Source organism: Nomascus leucogenys, chromosome 6 (genome assembly GCF_006542625.1).
Source record: "Nomascus leucogenys isolate Asia chromosome 6, Asia_NLE_v1, whole genome shotgun sequence".
In the NCBI taxonomy this organism is placed as follows: Eukaryota; Metazoa; Chordata; class Mammalia; order Primates; family Hylobatidae; genus Nomascus; species Nomascus leucogenys.
In genome coordinates, this window is record NC_044386.1 from 69,776,932 (window position 1) to 69,797,788 (window position 20,857).

The 20,857-nt window shown below is 43.9% G+C and overlaps 1 protein-coding gene across 4 annotated transcripts in view; it reads right to left on the reverse strand.

The window, feature by feature from the left end:
• The window catches only part of OTUD7A (OTU deubiquitinase 7A), a 385,873-nt gene that overhangs the window by 326,688 nt on the left and 38,328 nt on the right, over nt 1–20,857 (reverse strand). For 3 of the 4 annotated variants that reach the window (XM_030814377.1, XM_030814378.1, XM_030814376.1), the window contains one exon: nt 19,764–19,840. The exons of the other annotated variant lie outside the window; for it this stretch is intronic. The gene's annotated coding sequence lies outside the window, so the exon portion shown is untranslated. The remainder of the gene's footprint in view (nt 1–19,763; nt 19,841–20,857) is intronic. 4 annotated transcript variants of the gene reach the window in all.

The following is a 20,857-nucleotide window of genomic DNA, read 5'->3' on the forward strand; positions in this document are numbered from 1 at the left end:
TCACTTTATAGGGAGGATACAGAGCACAATGAGGGCTGCCAGCTGGCCAGGCCCTGCTGCGGGCAGTCCGCCTGGCCAGAACACCACGTTCCCTGGACTAGGGCAACCTGCTTTTTCCCATCAGCCTTTCAGAGCTGTACACAGAGCAACAGTGAGCATTCACTCACTCACTCACTCCACACAGCAGGAGGGGTCAGCTTCACTGTCGCTGGAGCCCACCCCTGCGGAGACCTGAGAGAGGACTGAGGCTGCGGGAGGATGCTGGTCACTGCTGCCTTGCTTCCCCCAGCCTTCCCAGGGATGGGGCAGGTGGTGACCAGAGCGAGGCCTTCTGCATTGGTAGAAGCAGCAGGGGTTGAGGGAGCATTAACAAACAAGTGGGCTCTGCAAGTGGACCCCGGCTTCTGACAGTATCAGAGCCTCAACCCGTGCATCACATGGGCCTTGTCTCCCAAACATGTCCTGGACCCACTGATATACTAATCAGAATGCCCCAGCTGACCCTGTTCAGGGAGCCCAACCAGGGCTTCTACACTCCTCCACAGGCCCCCAGCTCACCACACAGACCTACAGGAATCGGGCAGTTATGGCATCAACTGCCCTTCAGCTACGCCTTCCAAGGGTGGCCACATCAGCCACCCTGAGGTAATTTGAATGTGAAAGGGACAGAATTTAAATTACTCTGCCTCATTTACAGTTGTCCTTGCTGGAGGAGAGAAGAAACAGCCTTGGGAGAAATTTCAGGTGATGGTTAATAGCAGCTTCCAAGAAAATGCACGCCCTGAAGTCATTTCATGGGCTAGTAAAAAGAGCCAAATCTCCCTTTTTGGTGCCTGAACAAATTCCAGAAGACCTGCCTCATGGAATGCCTATTTCTGGACCTCAAGAACCCACCTACTAATGGCTGCAATGAAATGCATTCAAGAGACGGAACACTCCAACCATACCATAAAGCGTCCCTATCCCCTCCTCCCACTCCCTGCAGTCTCAAATAGTGTCACCCTTCAGAATGTCCCCGAGTAGATGGTATAACTGCAAGTGTGAAGGTTCAATCCATCCACCACGTGAGGAGCTTTGCTAGTCCAAGCCACACACCCTAAGCTGAGTCTCCCCTTGGTCCTCAGGACCCTTGATCTTAACATGCAAGTGATAAACATCTTCTAAAATGTAAGGGTTTAGCTGTCATTTTTAAGGGCACTAAGCTCCGCACACACACACAAGTATGAGGTCATGCCACATCATCTATTCTCCCTCAGGATGGATTCTCAAGGCCAGGCCCTTCCCTGGCCACTTTCAGAACCCAACCCAAAACACAGAGAAGGCAGAAGCAAGACATCTGATGCGGCAGCTGTCAAACACTGGGGAGCCCGGGAATTGCTGGTAGCACATGCTCAATAGAGATCCTTCGGCCTCATGTTAATAGAGTTCCATTCAGCAGGTAATGGTCCAGGCCAAGCACGTGCAGGTATACGCATGCCCTCCCCATGCCAATGCCGTTGCTGATGTGGATGCTGATACCTGGGTCCATGGATCAGGCACAGAGTGTTCCACTCACTACCATTCAGCATTGTTAGGCTTCTGTACAGTACAAACTCAATAAATTTTGCTTAAAAGACTAGAAAATGAAGTAATTATGTAAAGTGTCCTAGGTCACGATGATTTACTGCATGACACACCATATAGCTTTCTGACAGGAAGAACTATTCTACTGCTCCAAGATTCACCAAATGCCACATTCGTGTCTTACCCTCCCCATAAACACTGGGTCTGATAAATGTGTGGGGGAGGTCAGGGGTAAAGGAGGACACTCTTTGTTCAAATAAGTTTGAAGAATAGTGGATTCCACTGAAATAAACAATTTCTATGTTGCAGGCCTTCTCAGAGCCTTTGACATGCTAATGGACATTATGCATCTTTAAGAAAAAAATAGTACATAACATTTCCCAAGCTTATTGAGTCAAAGAACCTTTATTTTGCAATGGAAGATATTTTAACATCATGAAACATAACTTGGGAAACTTCCAGTTTCACCATTTCACAAAGCTTTCTAGTTTTCAAAATGTTTCTGTAAATATCAATCTCCTAGAATATCCAGGCCCAATTCCTGCCTCCGCAGTGATACCTGGACAACAGTCAGGAGGCTCTGCTTACGTTTACCTGAGAGTGCTTGAAAAGATTCCTTAACTAGGAATTATGGAAAACCACCAGAGGAATTACTGTAATGGCTTGATTCTAAGACACATGATCAGCTTGGTAAGAAATTGTAGAGAAAAAATAAAAAAAGAAATGGTGAGAGCATCAATCCATGTAGACTAGGTCACACGTGTCTGTTTGCTAGACATGGGGTAGCAAACAGACCAGCCGATACCCCAGTAGCTCATACCCACAACAGCTTATTTCTCACTCATGCTAATTATGCATTATAATCAGCCCAGGGCTGTGCTCCACAAACCCTCTTTCCGGGTTTCAGGCTGATGGAGCAGACCACCCAACCACTGGCATCGGCCATGCAAGGGTGCTCTAAAGGATCATGTGCCAACAACTTACTCCAGCTGGAAGTGACACACAGCACTCCCATTCACAATTTACCAGGCAGAATCATCCCCCAGGCCTGCCCTGCTGCAAGAGGCCTAGGAGTCAGCCCAGCTGAGTGCCCTGAAGAACTGAGAATCCCACCAACAGCACTGATGATGACCATGGCGGGCTATGCCTGCCGCAATCCTGTTCATGTGACACGTCCTAATTCAGGGATACTACGACATAAACAAGAGCCTTAACATTTAAGAAAATGGAATTCAAAAACCATGCGTAAGTTCTTCTTTTTTTTTTTTTGAGACAGTGTCTCACTTTGTTGCCCAGGCTGGTGTGTGGCAGTGCAATCTTGGCTCACTGCAACCTCCGCCTCCTGGGTTCAAGCGATTCTCCTGCTTCAGTCTCCCAAGCAGCTGAGACTACAGGCACGTGCCACCACACCCGGCTAACTTTTGTACTTTTAGTAGAGATGAGGTTTCACCATGTTGGCCAGGCTGGTCTTGAACTCCTGACCTCTAGTGATACATTCACCTCAGCCTCCCAAAGTGCTGGGATTACAGGTGTGAGCTACTGGGCTCAGCCTAAAAATCATGCATAAGTTCTATTCATGTTTACTGGGCAGTTATTTTTTGCATAGATATGAATCTATGCAATATGGGCCAAGTATCTATTCATTACACAACAGCTCTGAGTATATACCCTGCCGTGCCATGGCTGGAATGAACTCCTAGGGCAGAGTTCTGAAGCTCCCGCATTGTCCCTGCCATGTTCCCTGACTCTCAAATCCCAGGCTTGCTGCAAAGGAGACAACTGGGTTTCTTCAACATTGGTTCCCTGTCTCTGAACAGAGGCACACAGGACTCCCCAGCCCTTCTGCTGCTTCCAGGGCCTTCTAAGGTGCTGTATCTAAATCTGCAATTGCACAAATCCATGCAATGTGGAAACTCCCCTCCAAACGCCCCCTGCCAGGACGTTTGTGCTGCTGTAGCCATAGGAGCAATTACATACAGACCTTTGATTTTAGCAGAGAAAGCAACATGCCCAAGTGGATACTGTGAATCAGAGGGCTCCCAGCAGAATGGCACTGCTGCAGAAACCAGATCCACTGTCAGCTCCTCAGTCCCAAAGGTGAGTGACCATTCACATCTGTTCTCCCATCTGATCATCACAGCCATCCCTCGAGGGTGGCTGGGGTGATGTACAATCATTCTGACTTACAGATGAGCAAACATCTACCCAGCAAGGAACGAGCTCAAGGTCACTTAGCTAATTTGTGTCTGAGTTCATTGAACATCCAGTGCTTCTGACCTCTCTGCCATTGGCCTTCAGCCAAAGCCGTGAGGGGCTGGAACTGTGTGAGTTCACTTTGCAAAGATCCTCTGGTCTATGTTTGGGTCCATTCCGGAAACAGAACGCTAGGCTATGGAGCGGTGGGGGCAGGAGGGAGCCAGGCTGGGGGGCCTCTCCCACCATGGGCCATCTTCCTACCCAAAGCACAGCATTGGAATCCCACAGGGGTTGTTTTGTAAGTTATGTCCTGACACATAAATGTACGCATTTGGTAACAATAATGAATAGAAAGCTTCTCCAGAGATGAGGCACACTCTCTCACATGGACATTTATTGGCAGCTCTCTCTCTTTGCCCATAGGACAGATGTTCTGGGAGAAAGGTCCCCACTATGTTCCCAGCCGGCACAGCAGGTGGTGACTTATACCATCCGCCATGCTCCTCCCTCAGCCAACAGTGACCGACCAGAGGAGGCACATGCCCCAGTTTGGGCCACTGATGCATGAGGAGATTCTGCTGGCCTCCAAAAAAAAAAGCCACTGAACGAGTGAAGCATTGCCTGCTCTGGGCACGGGTATGGATGCTGCTTTGAGGGCTCTGGCCCCTTTCCAGTCCATATCAGAAGATGAAAAGTAGCGTGCCCTGGAATGCTTTTCATCCAATCACTTTGTGGTAACATCAAACCTTGGGTAGAGGGCCCATAGGTACACATGCAATTCTAGCAAGTCCTTCCTGGAATAAACAAAGGAGATATTTGATTCCCTCTTCACAAAACCAGAAAAGGGAGAAAAAAGCTGTCTAAAATACCAGGCAGTTTCTTCCCCTTAACAACTAATCCCATTATATTAAGAAAAATCACTTTAAAAATTAGAATCACATGGCCGGGCACAGTGGCTCACATCTGTAATCCCAGCACTTTGGGAGGCTGAGGTGGGCAGATCATGAGGTCAGGAGACTGAGACCATCCTGGCTAACACGGTGAAACCCCGTCTCTACTAAAAATACAAAAAAAATAGCCTGGCTCGGTGGTGGGCATCTGTATTCCCAGCAACTCAGGAGGCTGAGGCAGGAGAATGGTATGAACCTGGGAGGTAGAGCTTGCAGTGAGCCAAGATCGTGCCACTGCACTCCAGCCTGGGTGACAGAGCAAGACTCCGTCTCAAAAAAATAAATTAGAATCACATGTTAAACACACACTGAGACATTTACTACTTAAAAGAATCCTAGGGTAAATCCTTTGGCAAACAAATTATTAATGCCAGAATTTAATTTATGTATATTAGATTATAACTGTGTTACATTTTTCATATGCACTCATGCCTGCACGTCCCATGGGAAGACCGTTCTGAGCAAGGGCACTTGAGAGGGGATATGAACCGCAAGAAGGTGTCTGTCATGTGACAGTACATTAAGAAAGGCAAACTAATAAAGAAACCAAATAACCCCAAAACTTGCCTCAATTCACTTAATTCACAATGACAACAACATTTCAGAATTACATGTTCAGAACCCAAATCAGCAGAAAATAATGAAGTGATGCAGCTCTTGAGCATGCCATCATGCTGAGGCCGTGAACTAGTTTCTGTCTATGAGCACCATTTCCCTGGGTCCTCTGCTTGATAGGTTTTAAAGGTCCAAATATTTCAACCAGGTGGCTCCCATTGCTGTCCATGCTTTTCATCCAATTTAATCAGTTATTCACATCCAGTTTCTCCTGTTTGTATTACACCACCCTAGATCATTTCCCCATCACTCATGGCTTATCAGTGAGATTTTGCTGAAAGTCTAGAGAAGCATCCTGTGGTCAGGACTGATTAAAAATAACTCCATTCTAAGGAAGGAGATGCCCTTCTGCAATCGAGAAATCAAACACCAGGAGATTAGGTGCCTTTTAGTGACATTTTTCTGTTTTGTTGTGCTCCATCCAGAAATTCAATATAATTTACGGACTAGAATGAATTCTATAGAATAAATATCTCTCCTTTGGGTCTTTCCTTTGCTGATCTTTGAAAAACCCAAGGCTTTTGTTCTCCTGTGGGTTGCAAAAGTCAGGACATGTTGGCAATTTCTGAAAGCATGGATTGACTCTAGATGGGAACCTAAGCTTCCTGGGTTTTTGGTAAGTCCTGCCCACAACTAAGGTGATGTCCTGTGTCACCTCTCAGGCTGAGGGCCAGCAGAGCCTGAAATCTAGCCACCACCCATGCCCTTGGCCTGGGCTGCAAAGGGGCAGCACCTTATTCATACCAACCTGCTGCCCACCTGCCTTTCTCCAAGTTGTACACAGAGGAACTGCTGTGGCTTAATGGTATGTGTCCTTCCAACATTTGTAGATAGAACTTAAGCCTCAAGGTGGTGGTATCAAAAGCTGAGGCCTCTGTGGGTGATTAAGTCATGAGGGCCTCCCACTCCTGAATGGGATTCATGCCCTTACAAGAGAGCTGTCAGAGAGCTGCCCCCTCTTCCATCTCTTCTGCCATGTGAGGATGCCATGTTCATCCCGTTTGCCCTTCCATCTCCCCCCAACTGAGGAAACAGCAACAAGGCACCATCTATGGAGCAGACAGCAAGGGTGCATCAGACAATGAATATGCCAGTGCCTTCTGGACTTCTCGGACTCCCCAACTGTGAGAAATACATTTCTATTATTTACAATTACCCAGTCTAGGTGATTTTGTTATAGCAGTGAGGATGGACTAGGCAGGTACCACATATGCTAGCAACAGCCTTGATGCCAAACATTTTAACACAGTCCTTCCAAGTCTCTAACTGTATCTTTAAAAAATAAAAGGACAGGAACAAACAGGTACAGAGAAAAGATGATGTTCATTGCATCTCTCTTTATAGGGAGAAAAAAATAGAAACCACTAATATTTTCAACAAAAGGGTATAATGGTAGTCACAGGTGCTACTAACCAAGTGTGTCTGGCTTCCCCGCTTCCAAGAGAAGGGAGACAGCGGCCTCCCTGTCTTTGAGAGGGATTAGACTGTGGGCCTGGCTTTGACTGATAAAGAGTGGGCAGAGAGGTGATGTGCCTCTTCCAGGTGGAAGCCCGAGAGCCACGGCCTAACCTCCCACACTCCTATCTCCATCAGCCACTATGCAGTGGCTGCTCTTTGGATCTGCACTGGGGATGGACAACGGATGGTAGTAAGACATAAGCTTTTCTAAACCATGGAGATTCTGAAGCATTACAGAACTCATGGTGATTGATACAGAAATGAGCATCTTCTAGTGGTCTGCTGCTGTAAAAAATTTAAAAATAATTTATATAGTCCTGGTATCACGGGATGGGTGGAGAGTTTGGTAGAACTACTTCCTATGAGCATCTTGAGGGCAGGTTCTCTACTTGATGAGAATAAGTGGAGGACAAAAGGTCAGTCCTGTGGGACAGAGGGACACTGATGGCTGGGTTTGGCAAGGTGATACAAGAAAGAGATGAGCTCAGAAAAGAGATGAGCTCAGAAAAGAACTGGCCAGTTTGTAAGCAGAAATGAATGGAGTGGTCCATGCATGTAGAGATTTATCAGGCTGGAAGACGAAATAGCTTCTCTTCTCCAAATAATAAGAGATTAAGGATGGAACTTCGAGCTAGAAAACCACATTTTAAAAGCAAGGATCTAATGAAGGGCAGAACCCTTGAATTGTTGTTATAAATTACAAATGGAATAAAAGCCCAGTAATTTCTTTTTGTTGGATAAATGGCTTAGGGGGAAAAGTATAACCTAAAAACTAAGAATATGACACTTCTGGGGAAGCCTAATGAGCTCAAGAAGGCTGCAAATAAGTTGGGTGCTAGAGAGAGGAAAGTAAGCATGCTTTCTGCAACTCTTCTGTAAGTCTAAAATTATCTAAAAACCAAAAAGTAAAAAAAATGTAGACCTGCATTTATTAATGCACATGGATGTTTAGTAAATATTCGGAGAGAAAAGAATATGACTAGTGTGATCTATATATTTGTAGAGCTAAATAAATAAAATCTGGAAGAACAGATACCAGCATTGGTTGTTTGGGAATATGGAATTTTGAAATTCCAATGTATTTTATTTTGTCTATCTGTGTAGTCTATTTTTTTCTAACGTAATCATATGTGTATAATTAAAACCACTTCATTTCTATACAAACATATATGCCTCTATACTTACATATACATACTTATATATTATACAGGTAACATAAATATACTACATTATATACAACATATAAGTAACATATAACAAGTAGTTATATATTATGTCATATATAATGTATCAGTATATGTTATTTTTATACATAACATCAAATATATTTGATACATGTAATTATCAAAATTATAATTACAGTATTTATGGTTTTGTGATTATGGCCTAGGTATACAGGCGTTTTAAATATCTAGTCCCTCACCTCCACACTGTGAAGTGGTATCATTCACATGGCAACTAAGAAGTTGAATACAACCCACATGCTGAGTGTCAGATGCAAAGGCTGATTAAAGAAAGTCCATTCCTGCCCCACTCCACCCTTAAACATTCTTATTATTTGCTTCTGCTGGCAACCACTTAATACTTCATATCACAGGAAGCAACAATGGAAAGCTAATAATAGCAAAACACAGAAATCAGTAAATTATCTTGCAAGCAGGCAATGGAGCGTATAAATTACTACTGAAAAGTAATTGAGACTGTCTATAAGATGACTTCAAGTCTACATATTTAAAAATATAAGGTACAGATGTATCCCACTTAAACAATCAACCACACACCATTTGCCTTCAAAGTTTCAAGTAATAAAGTCAGAGTTAAATCCCGTTTTATCCTGGCACTTCTCTTCAGGTTCCTTCAGGTTGAGATCATCACTTGACTATTTTTTGAGCTATATTTTCTATGAGATATCACACGATTCTTCCCCATGTAAACTGACATTGATGCAATCATTATAGTCAACATATACAGTGTGTCAGGCACAGTACTAAATGCTTCCCATGCATTTATTTATTTTAATCCTAGTAACAAGACACTATTGCTATCCTCATGCATGGACACCTATTGCTCTCTCTGCCTGCCTGCTTCATAGAAAACTGGCCCCACCATTTTCTGGTAGCTGTGCTCTTATAACAGGTCCCAACACTGGATCCAGTGGTTGGCTGCCCACAAGCTAGACCAGAGTACTTCTCCAGGAATTTGAAATCAGGGCTGAAAGATTCTTTTTTTTTTAATTTGTAAATTTTCATTTTTTAACCAGCTTTATTAAAATATAATTCATTTACCACAGAATTCACCCATTTAATGTGTACAGTTCAATGGTTTTTAGTATATTCACAGAGTTGTGCAACCATCGGCACAATCTAATTCTAGAGCATTTTCATCACCCTGAAAGAAACCCTGCACCCACCAGCCGTCACTTACCATTCCCTCTGAGGCCCCCAGCCCTAGGCAACCACGAGACTACTTTCTGTCTCTATTGGTTTGCCTATTCTGGGCATTATATAAATGCAATCATATAATATGGGGTCTTTTGTGACTGGCTCCTTTTGCGTAGCATATTTTCCAGGGTCAATCATGTTGTGGCATAAATCAGTTTTTCATTTATTTATTTTTTTTTTTTTTGAGATGGAGTCTCGCTCTGTCACCAGGCTGGAGTGCAGTGGTGTGATCTCAGCTCACTGCAACCGCCACCTCCCAGGTTCAAGTGATTCTCCTGCTTCAGCCTCCCGAGTAGCTGGGACTACAGGCGTGCGCCACCATGCCCAGCTATTTCTTTTTTTTTTTTTTAGTAGAGATGGGGTTTCACCATGTTGGCCAGGATGGTCTCGATCTCCTGACCTCATGATCTGCCCGCCTCGGCCTCCCAAAGTGCTGAGATTACAGGTGTGAGCCACTGAGCCCAGCCCAGTTTTTCATTTCTTTATGTTGCTGAATAATAACACAATATACAATATGCCATTGTATATTACATTTTATTTAACCATTCATCAGTTGATGGGCTTTGGGTTGGTTCTAGTTTTTGGTTATTATAAATAATGATAAACATTCGTGTACAAGTTTTTGTGTGAACATGTTTTCATTTCTCTTCCCTAGAAGTGGAATTACTGGGTCATATGGAAATTCAATGTTTAATTTTTTGAGTAACTACCAAACTGTTTCTCAAAGAGCTGTACCATTTTATATTCCCACCAGAAACATATATATGATAGTTCCAATTTATCTACCTCCTTGTCAACACTTGTCTGTGTTTTTGATTCTACGCATCCTAGTGGATGTAAAGTGCTGTCTCATTCTGCTTTTGGTTTTTGTGTCGTAATGACTGATGATGTTGACTATCTTTTCATGTGTTTACTGGCCATTTGTATATCAACTTTGGAGAAATGTCTGGTCAAGTGTCTTTTCTATTTGTTATTGGGCTTTTTATTATTGGGTTCTAAGAGTTCTTTATATATTCTGGATATGAGTTCCTTATCAGACATGATTTACAAATATTTTCTCCCATTCTATGGGCTGTCTTTTTGCTTCCTTAAAGGTAGTATTTGCAGCACAGAAGTTTTTAATTTTGATGTGGTCTAATGTATTTATTTCTTCTCTTGTTCCTGGTCTTTTGGTGTCGTACAGTGGTAGCTCTCTGAAGTGAGGAAGCTACTGGTGGTCATCTGCTCCCATGTGTATGACGAACTCAGTAGGGAGAGAGAAAATGGCATAGTCACACAGTGAGAAACGGGGCCATGTAGGCAGACACAGGCATGGGCTTCCCAAAGCGCTGCTCTCTGGGAGCAGGCACACCCTAGACCCAGCTGCACCTGACTGGGAATCCTTGGGCATCACGGACCCCATACCCCAGCTCCCTCCAGTTTCTGTTATTTATTAGGAAACAGATAAAGAAGCAACAAAGAAAACAAGACATTCGACCAGTGTACCTAGTTTACAGATGAGAAAACAGGTTCCAAGAAGGTCCAGTCACAAAGCGGGTGCTGTGGAGGGACTGTGATTAAACGCAGGCCTGCATCCCCAGCCTGGCCACCCTGCCTCTTCGTGGGCAGAGAAGAAACATCACAAATAACCAGACAAGCTTCTCTTCATTTGCAAAGAGATTCACAGAAAACTTTCTTTAAATAGCACACTGCAAGTGTCAGTTGCCGGGACTTTCTTACATAAGAGAGATCAGCAATTGTAGAGCCTGAAGAGACTTCATCTCTAATCCAGGCAGACCCCACAGGACCAAGAGGGCAAATTGCTTGGGAAATGCACTGTAACACACGTTTCTGGGCATATCTTTGTATAGACTTGACCTCAAAGTGGAGGAGAAGGCTGCGTACCCTAACGGAGGACTCTAAGATCTCCATAGACAATAACTAGTTAAAAAGACACTCTTAATTTTATAAATTCTCAGAATAAAATTCTACAAGATGTATGGTTCCATGTAAAAACTACAGAGAGTAAAATGGGGCAAAAAAAATTTGGCCTGCGGGGCATGCATTTCAAGGGATTGGAGAACAATGTTCAAAGGATGCTCCAGCTACATGCTGAAAACTTTGTCAGCCTCTCTGCAGCCTGTGTTTCAAAGACAAAAAATACCATACACATAAAGCTCTGCTCCTCGATGTCTCCCCAGGACACCTCTTTCGAACACAAAGCGGGTGCTGTGGAGGGACTGTGATTCAAACTCAGGCCTGCACCCCCAGCAGAAATCAAGAAATTCACCAGGCAGGTAGGAGCATCAGCGACCTCCCACCAATCTTACTAAGCTGGGCTTCGAGGGAGGAGGATGAGTGTCTTTGCTCCATCCCCAGGGGTGTGGCCTTAAGAGGGAGCATTCCACATGTTAGCCAGTAAATCACAGCTGCTTAAACAAAATAGTGAACTTATATATTTGACTGTCAAAATGCAGACTCCCACACCAAACAATCTTTGCCAACAAAGAGGATACATTTATTTTAAAAGAGCTAAAATTACTCATTAAGCTGTTTTTGAGAGTCGCCATGACTGTTACATAAATATCCTTACAGCAAAGAATAGGTAAGCGTAAAGTTAGCAAAATCATTACACTCAAGGTTTTCAAAGGGCACGTCTCCTGAACCTACCTCACGTAAAATATCTCAGCTTATTTTCTTTTCAAGCAAATATAGACAAGGAACTTGGCTGTGAACTTCATTTCTCTGATTGCACGTGTACCTTAAAACCTAAAACTCAGAAGAGAAATTCATGTGGTTCACAGGAGGACGCCAGAATATCAAACTAGAACTGCCTGGTCACGAGCCCTCAGCAGCAGCCTAAATCCCATGCTGGAAAATGTGGATTTCACCGTGTTTCCAAAAGGAGGTCTACTTCAACAATGTCAAACTTAAAAATAAGAAACAGCTCACGGCATAAACTGTCATATGTCATTAACCTGACACCCTGAAAGAATCTATTCATTCATTCATGGGTTATTTCATTCATACATGCATCTTTATACATTCACTGAACATCTACCAGACAATTTTACAGGCTGATTAGGTAGGCGAAAAGACGAAGACACAGTCCAAGGCATGAAGAGCATAGCAGGGGCAGCACTAGTCACTAGGCAGGTCACCTGTTAGAGCACCAGCAAAGTAGGGACACTGAACCAAGGCCTTTGTTCAGTTTCTGGAACAGATTCCTTCATGCTCAGGACACTGAAGCCTGCGCCTTCTGCCAGGCTGGCTCCAGCTCAGCATCTGGGTCTTATCCAAGCACTCCTCAGAGAGGCCTTCCTGAGCCACATCTCACCCCCGACCCTCCATCACTTCACCTGTTTTATTTCCATAGCAACACCTCCCACTTTGCAAGGATGCTCCATGCATGAATGCCAGCTCACCAGGTATTCTCCATGCCCACAACAGACTGAGCATTTGGCAAGTCGTATTTTTCACTACAAAGATAATGAAAGGAAAGGAAAGACAAGACAGCCAAACAGAAAGAGCTGCTAAATTTCAGAGAAATGCTTCTTTACTATAAGAGATGTCTTCCTAAATGATTGTTCTAAAGATAACAAAAACATTATGAAAAGTCTTGAAGTTATCACCCTCATTTTTTAAAATAGCCTCTTCAACATAGTGATTGTCAACTGTTTTGCTAAGATGAAGGCATTAGATACTCACACATCCACTCCCTTCACCTAGCCAAAGACTTTCCTAAGTTGTAATATTATTTGCAAGGTTTACATCATTTACATCACATACTCTCACTGTAATTCATGCAGATGGCCTGTCTTATTTTTATGTTTATACATATCCAAGGTTTGCCACCCATTTATACTAAGCTCTGTACTTTTCTTCACTTCTATTTTGGCTGGATTTTGATACTCAATCATTTTATTCAAAACCCTTATTCAAAAGAGCTCATAGCAGCTAAGCTCTCTGATTTATGGCACGCTTGAAAAAAATCTATCTATTATCTCTGTCTTTATACTTGGGACAATTTGGCTAAATAGGAAATCATTGAGGGCCCCATTGTTCCACTCAGTATTTCTCAGAAACCAGTATCTTTCAGAAAGTGTTGCTTGACAGACGCTGACCCAGTGTGATTCTACATACCTATGTTCCTAACCTTTTCTGCTTTTGTGCCAGGTAAGAATCACCATGGAAATCAAGAAATTCACCAGGATGTCAGTCAGTCTTGTTCAGTCTTTTTAATGCTTACTTTATTAGTCCATTTTCACACTGCTGATAGAGACATACCTGAGACTGGGTAATTTACAAAAGAAAGAGGTTTAATTGGACTTACAGTTCCACATGGCTGGGGAAGCCCCACTATCATGGTGGAAGGCAAAGAGGAGCAAGTCACATCTTACATGGATGGAAGCAGGCAAGGAGAGAATAACGAAGACACAAAAGTGGAAACCTCTGATAAAACTATCAGATCTTATGAGACTTATTCACTACCATGATAACAGTATGGGGGAAACTGCCCCCAGGATTCAATTATCTCCCACCGGGTCCCTCCCACAACATGTAGGAATTCTGGGAGTACAATTCAAGATGAGATTTGGGTGGGCACACAGAGCCAAACCATATCATTCCACCCCTAGGCCCTGCCAAATCTCATGTCCTCACATTTCAAAACCAATCACGCCTTCTCAACAGTCCCCCAAAGTCTTAACTCATTTCAGCATTAACTCAAAAGTCCACAATCCAAAGTCTCATCTGAAACAAGGCAAGTCCCTTCCACCTATGAGCCTGTAAAATCAAAAGCAAGCTACTTATTTCCTAGATACAATGGGGGTACAGACATCGGGTAAATACTACTGTTTCAAAGGTGAGACATTGGCCAAAACAAAGGGGCTACAGGCCCCATGCAAGTCCAAAATCCATTGGGGCAGTCAAATCTTAAAGTTCCAAAATGATCTCCTTTGACTCCATGTCTCACATCCAGGTCATGATGATGCTAGAGGTGGGTTCCCATGGTTTTGGGCAGCTCCGCCCCTGTGGCTTTGCAGGGTACAGCCTCCCTCCCAGCTGCTTTTGTGGGCTGCCATTTAGTGTCTGTGGCTTCTCCAGGCCCACAGTACAAGCTGTCAGTGGATCTACCATTCTGGGGTCTGGAAGATGGTGGCTCTCTTCTCACAGCTCCACTAGGCAGTGCCCCAGTAAGGACTCTGTGTGGGGCTCCAACCCCATATTTCCGTCTGCACTGCCCTAGCAGAGGTTCTCCATGACAGCCTTGCCCCTGCAGCAAACTTCTGCCTAGGCATCCAGGCATTTCCATACATCTTCTGAAATCTAGGCGGAGGTTCTCAAACCTCAATTAATAATTTCTGTGTACCCAAAGACTCAGCACCATGTGGATGTTGCCAGAGCTTGGGGCTTGCATCATCCGAAGCCACAGCCTGAGCTCTGTGTTGGCCCCTTTCAACCATGGCTGGAGCAGCTGGGACACAGGGCACAAAGTCGCTAGGCTGGACACAGCTTGGGGACCCTGGGCCCAGCCCATGAAACCACTTTTTTTCCCTTGGCCTCCAGGCCTGTGAAAGGAGTGGCTGCTGTGAAGACCTCTGACATGCCCTGGAAACATTTTCCCCATTGTCTTGGGGATTAACATTTGGTTCCTTGTTACTTATGTAAATTTCTGCAGCTGGCTTGAATTTCTCCTAGGAAAATAGGATTTTCTTTTCTATCACACTGTCAGGCTGCAAATTTTTCAAACTTTTAAGCTGTTTCCCTTTTAAAACTGAATGCTTTTAACAGCACCCAAGTCACCTCTTGAATGCTTTGCTGCTCAGAAACTTCTTCCACCAAGTACCCTAAATAATCTCTCTCAAGTTCAAAGTTCCACAGATCTCCAGGGCTGGGGCAAAATGCTGCTGGTCTCTTCGCTAAAACATAACAAGTCATCTTTGCTTCAGTTCTCAAGAAGTTCCTTATCTCCATCTGAGACCACCTCAGCCTGGACCTTATTGTCCATATCACTATCAGCATTTTGGGCAAAGCCATTCAACAAGTCTCTAGGAGGTTCCAAACTTCCCCACATTTTCCTGTCTTCTGAGCCCTCCAAACTGTTCCAACCCCTGCCTGTTACCCAGTTCCAAAGTTGCTTTCACATTTTCATGTATCTTTTCAGCAACACCCCACTCTACTGGTACCAATTTACTGCATTAGTCCATTTTCACACTGCTAATAAAGACATACCTGAGACTGGACAGTTTACAAAAGAAAGAAGTTTAATGTGAGTTACAGTTCCATGTGGCTGGGGAAGCCTCACAATCATGGCAGAAGGCAGGGAGGAGCAAGTCTGGTCTTACATGGATGGCAGGAGGCAAAGAGAGAATGAGGAAGATGCAAAAGCAGAAACCCTGGATAAACCCATCAGATTTCGTGAGATGTATTCACTACCATGTGAACAGTATGAGGGAAACCACCCCATGATTCAATTATCTCCCACCAGGTCCCTCCCACAACACGTGGGAATTATGGGAGTATGATTCAAGATGACATTTGGGTGGGGACACAGAGCTAAACTGTATCATTTACCAAAATGCAATTTTTCCTTTTGAATGACAGAGCCAAGTCTGGCCTGTATATTTACACAGTTTTCTTTTTATTGTATACTTTAATGTTCTCCTTCTTTTCTAAAACTCTTTGTTAGAAAATCAGGCCGGGTATGACAGCTCACGCCTGTAATCCCAGCACTTTGGGAGGCTGACATGGGTGGATCACTTGAGGCCAGGAGTTTGGGACCAGCCCAGCCAACATGGTAAAACCCTGTCTCTACTAAAAATACAAAAATTGGCCGGGCATGGTGGCGTGAATCTATAATCCCAGCTACTCAGGAGACTGAGGCAGGAGAATTGCTTGAACCTGGAGGGGGCGGGGGTTAGAGGTTGCAGTGAGCCGAGGTCACACCACTGCACTCCAGCCTGGGTGACAGAACAAGATTCCATCTCAAAACAAAACAAAACAAAACAAAAAACACATAAAATCAAATTATGGTGAGGCTTTGTTCCTTTTGTGTGGTCCTATCCTGCCCATGGTGCTTGCATTGTCAAGGAGGCTTCCTACTTTGTGGCTTCCTGGTTAATCTCTGTGATGGCACCATTTTGGTTTTTTCTTTTCCACTTTCCATCCTGAATTCTGCCAGCTTGGGCCCTATTTTCCTCCATCTCACTCGCTCCTCTGAATCTTCCTCCTATGCTTAAATTCTGCTTTAGAGATCAGCAGTTTCTTTTTGAGTATGGAAATTTATTTTTTTGAACTCTTGAGCCAGTCACTGAATCATTCAGTTCTTCCTCAGACATTTGCTTATGTCTTATTTTACGTTTTTGTTAGTATTTTCTTTTTTAATTTTTAAAAGCTTTTAATGGACACATAACTATGTTTATTTCTGGAGTGCAATGTAATGTTTCAATAGATGTTCACATGGTGTAATGTTTAAATTGGGTAATTAGCATATGCATCAAACATTTACCATTTCTTTGTGGTGGGAACACACAAGATCCTCTCTTCTCATAGTATATTGTACAGTAGGATGACTATAGTCAATGACAAGTAATTATATAACCTCTTTCTTTTTTATGTTCAGGTTTTTCTGCCTGCTTGTTCTTTTGCAGGCCTTAGTCATCTTTGAGATCAGCTACTCATTGAAGGACAGTATGGAGAAAACGGGGGAAATAAGGTGAGAGAGTGTATGGTTCTGATTCAAATTTGCCTGGAATATTTTCTCACCAATCTGTACTTTTTTCTGTCCTGGGAACCCATCTCCCTGAGCTTTTGGCCTTCAAGGGTTGCACTAGCTAATACAAAGCATTTATTGTCCCTGTCCTCTGGGAAGGGATTTGTCACAGCTGCCTCCCGCATCTCCCTCTCCCGCTTTACCCTGGGCAGGTCCCTAAGCCAGGGGCCAGAAGATGTACACTATGACTGGAGGAGGGCATGGTCCCTTCTTCATTGCTGTGCCTCTGAGTGTCCATGCATCAAACTGGCTCTATCCAAGCAGGGAAAAGTGCTCATGTTCATTTCCTTTTGCATTTGATGCCCCTGGTCCATTGTACATGCTCCATAAACATGTTAAATGAGTGCATGATCGAGCCAACAAATGAAGCAGACAAAACCAAAGAGACCAACAGAAAGGTGAGCACAGACAGCAGGCAAAGCAAACTATGGGGCAGTGGCGGGAGCGCCCGCAGGTCAAGACTAGAGACATGAAGACACCCTCCCTCTCCTTGGAGGACGGGGGTGGCACTGGACCTGGGACGGGGTCTGTTGAGGCACTGTATTATTTTCTGTGGCTCCAACAAATTCTCTGATTCAAGCGTGGCCTGGCACCATCAACGTGGTAAGGAACAGGTTCCAGACAGGGAGGCCTCCCACATTTGATCTTTCACCCATGCTGGTTTTGTTCTGGAAGTCACACCCTGTGCAGATCAAAGAAGGCTTCTGCCATCTTCCCTCTTGGTTCCATGGGCTTCTGCCCACTACTGGGTGAAAGCTCCAGGAAGTGGAGACCACCTTGGCATGATATGAGGATACTAGACATTGGGTTGTTCCAATAAAGATGTCAAACGTTCCCAACCTTCACCATGTGCAGATACCTGTAACGCGAGGCAAGTAAATGCATGGCACTGCAGAGCCTGTCTGTGTGGACCAATGCCCACCAGCCTCAGGGTGGCCATTCCCTCTTGGGGACCTCTGCCTTTCAGTTCTGAAGAAAGATCCTACCTCCAACACAACCCAGGGAGACAGAAAACACCCAAAATGATTCTGGCACAGGCTGTGTGGAATGGGAGCTCAGAATCTAAGCAGACTCACAGAGAAGGAAAAGGCTGTTCCTTACACCTGAGTCTGTTACCTGAGACCCAGACACACTTAACCTAAGAGTTGGAAACACTTCCAAACAAGCCTCAAAGCCACTGCTCAGGGCTCAAAGTGAACACGGCAATCTCTGCTGCCATGGTAGCCTCTTCTTGCCCTTCTCTTCGTCTTTCTCATGCCCACCTGTTCCTTGTCTGGGGCACTCACCCTTCCTCTGGGTTAAGGGACTTTGGGGCATTCCAAACATACCTCAAGAGGCATGAGGCTGGTGGCTGTACAGTCTCATCATCACCATCTGCTGCTTGCTTGAGTCCAAGCATCTGTGTCCCACAGTTGCTATTTCTTGTTCAAACTTGCCCGGGTTTATGTCTTAAATCAAAACCTTCAAGAAGGCAACAGCTGGCTCTTTAAGTCTGTAAACACTCTTAATCAATGATTTTAAACGTTCTGTTCATCAATGCCAAATCAATACCAAATCAATGAAGTGAGACCTCATATCTGAGTCAGACACAAAAAATGGAAATGAAACATCTGTCCTTCCCTCTGAATATTTGCAATCCCAATGGAGAGAGAAAGGTCAAGACAGCATTTCAGGATGTTACAATGTTTTAGGTCCTACAAAGTGCTTTCCCATGCCTGAACGGATCTGTGTCTGACAATGACCTTGAGGGGTACTGTCTTCATTTTACATATGACAAAAGTGAGGCTCAGACTGGTCAATTTTGAAAGATTAGAGAATGCTGCAAAATAAAATGGCCAAGGTCAACACTGGAACTCAGTAATTTGAGCTACATCTTTTTCCTCTGTCACAGAATGAAAGATCTTAATTAAAATTATTTCACCCTGTTGTTTCTGAATTGACCTCCCACCTATACCACAATGATGTGGTGATGGTACACAAAGATGTGAGCTCACTTTCCAGAATCCAATATGAGAGACACATTTACTGAAGATGTCCTATGTGTATGCTGTGCCTGATGTCATTGTCAGAATTTTCTTAGTCATCACCATCACTCAGTGACATCATTGCCATGTTATGCACAAGGAAAGTGAGTGTGAGCCAACAGGTTAATATTACATACTCAATCACACTGGAGCACAGCCAAGAACATGGGATGACCAGAAGTTTGGGATGTTAGTATAAGGGCATGGTAATCAAGGAAGTGTGGTAATGGCAGGACCAACAATGGAACAGAATAAAGGGCCCAGTAATAGACCCTCACTTACGTGACCATTTGATTTTTGACAAAGGCACCACTATAATTCATCATGGATAGGATGGTCTTTTCAACAAATGATGCTGAAAAAATTGGGTATCCACATAGAAAAAAGAAACCTCAATCCCTACCTCACACTATACACAAAAATTAGAGATGAATCACAACGCTCAATGTAAAAGCTAAACTATAAAGCTTTAATAAAGAGAACAATATCTTCATGGCTTAGTATAGGCAAAAGTTTCTTCAGACACAGAAACAACAACCACAAATTAAAAAAATGATAAATTAGACTTCATAAAAATTTAAAAATTTTACTTCCCCAAAAAACTAGCTGCAAGTCAACAAGTACAACAAACCTAGTAAAAATCAGTAAAAGAGATGGATAGGTAGTTCACAAATGAAGAGCATGCGAATGATCAGTAAATGTCTTCAGCATTGTCAGATAACCGGGAAATGCAAATGAGAACTGCGACGAAACCACTACTCACCCACAGCAATGCCCTAAGAAAGCAGGCTGCCAGTGCCAAACGCTGGTGAGGATGCCCAGCAACCAGAACTCTCGGACCTTGTGGGCAGGAGAAGAAAACAGTTTTGTAAACTTCTCTGTGACCCGATACCATTCCTAGGCATTAACCCAAGAGAAACCAAAGAATCCGTTCACAGAAAGCCTTGTACAAGAACGTTCACAGCAGCCTTATTCCAGCAAGCCCCAAACTGGGAAGAGCCCAGGAGTCTAGCCACAGGAAAGTAGCCAAGCAACCCCTGGCACGGTGAGGCAATGGAATGCAGACAGTGACGAAAAGGAGCAGGACACTGATAAAGCAGTGGCACAGATGGATCACAGGGGCATTCTGCCGAGCAATGACTGCCCACTGTGGATCCCTTTCATGTGAAGTTCTAGAATAGGCAAAATTAATCTGTGATGGAGAAATTAGACAGGTTGCTTGGCAGAAGGGCTGGGGCAGGGCATGAGGGAGATTTCTGGTATGATGTGAATGTGAGTGTTCTGTATCTTGATATGGACTTGGATTACACAGGTGCATGGATTTGTCAAGGCTCATCTCATTTGTGCATTTCATTTTACCTCAAAAGAAAAAGAAAAAGTTAGGCTGGTAGGTTGAGAACCTGGCCAGTGTTGCGGGGAGCCCTTCCTCCAAGCTTGACCCAGAGGTATCTCAGGCATCCTGCCTCCTCTGCTGGGGCTCTCTTGGCCAAACCTATGTCAGATGATGGGGAGCCAGAGAAAACCTACAGGGGTTCTTGGCATGGCAACCTGAAAGGGAACCTCATGTGCTCGAGAGTGTCATGTGACAGGGAGAGCACAGGCCCATCACAACACTACACCACAATACAGAAACATTTACATGGGCACAGGAAGGAATGAGTGGTCTTTCCATCTCCAGACAGACACAAATCATTGATACTTTAAAAAAAATAGTGGTATATTACACATAACATAAAATTTACCATCTTCAACATTTTTAAGTGTACACTTCTAAGGCATTAAGTATATTCACATTGTCGTACAACCATCAACAGAACTGTTTTCATCTTGTAAAACTGAAACTCTGTCCCCATTAAA